Below are 2,765 nucleotides of genomic sequence, written 5' to 3'. Positions count from 1 at the left end.
TAACAATGAAGTGTATATAAAGGAGTAGCTTCAGCCTTCTTGTGAGAGAGTTCATGTAAGCTTGGATCATTTAAGAAGTCTTCAAGATATATTTTGCCTATTCTCATTACTTCACTATTACGGCAGTTAGTACAATAGATACAAAGTTTTTTAAGAATCATATAGGCTACTTGCAATTGAATATAGTTATTGTAAAGATAGACAATCAATATTCAGCGTATAATATTTGTAATGAATCAGTATTTATAGGTTATCATATGTTACTGTTAGGAGTAAAAGGATCTAATATCTAGGAACCATTCTAAGTAGAGTGATTCCACTCGGAATTGGAAGCTTTAATCTCCAACACCCCACTATGGCCTCCTTGTAGGGCTCGCATATCATTAGACATACTTATCTTAGTTGTGTCTCGTGACTATAATGGCACAGAATTAAAGATGTCAGAATAACACCATATATGTCACTACCGTCTGTGTGGCTGAAGTTTGTTTACAGAGTATATGGAAGAAGACCTCTGGCAAGATCTGGAAAGTAGAGTAGAGTAAATGTGTCAACTATTCAGACAGTTACTAGGCTTCAAAGATGGAATATCTATGGTATAAGCCATAGGTAACAAGACATTTTTGCACTAAGATATAATATTGAATGTTAGAGGGATTTCACAAAAAGCCAATACATTGACATTCACCCTATAATGATTAGAAGAGTTTAGAACTCTGAGGAAACACTACTGATAAAGTCAACACACTTCATAAAGTGTTACAACTATGTTAAGGCATGTGTCAGAGTTGTGAGAATTATGACCAATACCTTACAATGACCAATGTCCTGTCACCTAGTACAACTAGTGATAGTGTAACCCTATTGTTCTATATGGGATTAGGGTATCCTGATTGGAGTGAGTTTGTTTTCCTGTTAAGTAGAACTGTTGTTTTTATACTTTATGTTGTGGTTAGCCCTTGGTGTAAGGAGCTACCATGAGTTACTTATATTTTGTTTTCTGTTCTTTCTTTCTGAGATAGATTATTAAAACAAACATCTCCTCTGCATAATGTTCTGGTACTGTTCTCTTACCTATGTGATTCCACAATGCCACCTCCATTATCTTCATTTCTCAGTCTCCTATTCAGTACTTCCCTGCACGCTTGATTCCTATCGGAAGTGTTACCATCAATCAGGAGTAGCTAACTGTCACGAACGTGGCTTAGCAAGGAAAGGGTTTTCACGTGACACATGGTTATGAGTCACAGGTATGTTATTGTTTCACGCATATAACCTATTCAGGTTATATGATTAGTTATGTGTGGGATTTGTGATGCTTTCGCAAATGGCTCAAGTATGAGTCATGGGACATGCGCCTAGTGAGTATGCCTTACAAGTGTGCCTTACGGGCAAGCCTTGCGCATATGATTTATGTTTCGCACATGACCTCATTATGATGTCATGGGTTTCGTGCATATGACTCAGTTGAGTCATATGACTTGTTTATTGTGTTATGATTGGTTTATGAGTTTCGCACATGACCTCGCTATGAGGTCATGGGTTTTGAGCATGTGATCACTTTGGTCATATGACTAGTTTGTTATGATTTAGTTTCATACATGTGACCACTTTAGGTCACATGACTAAAGGCAGGAAGAACACTATATAAGGAGGCCGATGCGGTCGAGGAAGATAGGTTCTTCACGCTTTGTTCTAAGTACTTTTCCTACATATTACTTTAACGAATATAAAACACTCTTATGATCTTTACCGTTATTGCAACGATATCATTACGCCAAGGAAAGAGCTTTGCGATGAAGAGTTAGAGAAAGCATACGATAGGTGTTCCCGGTAGACGACAAGGGTCTTGTACTATCAGTAACGTAGGCAGAGGCCTAGATCTATCATAAGACCAGGAGAAGAAGAAGGACAGGAAAAGAAGTATTGTTCCCCATCGCCAAGCACTAACTATCCAAATAGGGATCGTTACACTAACTGAGGAATTATCTGCTAATCTGGTAGAATAGCTTTCTCCAAATCAGTAGAAAGTCATCCTGAAGATATTCAAGGGTTGGATCAAATGTTATAGAGAGTCACAGTAGGCAACCGAGGAAGGTTACATATATGACTACTACTGCAGCTACAATTCTTGGATGAAGTTGATCATTTCATTGACCGAAGACACAACTAGGACCAATACAGTTCAACTTGAGAACTAGGCCATAAGTTTAAAAACTCTGAAAATTGAATAATTACCAAGGAAAATAATACAGTTCTCCTATTGGGAAAATTGTAATTACTAAAGAAGATGTGATGGTTTTCAGTGTTTCCTAGTATTCGAACTTTTGGAGAATACTAGATGTTGTAAGTTATAATCAGAGAGATCCATAATTTGTATAAGTGATAGATGTAGTCTGGTATAACAAGACTCTACAGAGTACTATTACAGTTAGCTAAACCTATGTCCATAATGGTGTCAAGAGACTACTGCAGTAGGAATGGTAATAGACCAGAGTTTATTAAGCAGAGGTACTCTTAGTTAGATACTTCAGTTGAATATGCTATACTATACTAAGAAGTAGATAGGTACTAGTAAGGAGCGGTGGTTACCCTAATAGGTAGGGTAACTCAAGTAGTCAATTTAGAAGTTACCCTGAATTGCTTGATGGTGAGTCTGGGTAGAGTTACCCTACTCTGAGGATAACTTAAGGTGCTGTTACCCTAACTTTGGACCAGAGTTACCTGCCTTAGGCCATAGATTATCTGCTATAGAGCCAAGTTAC

This window comes from Tuber melanosporum (genome assembly GCF_000151645.1).
Source record: "Tuber melanosporum whole genome shotgun sequence assembly, scaffold_18, strain Mel28".
Classification (NCBI taxonomy): Eukaryota; Fungi; Ascomycota; class Pezizomycetes; order Pezizales; family Tuberaceae; genus Tuber; species Tuber melanosporum.
Note: the sequence above shows the minus strand (reverse complement) of the source record.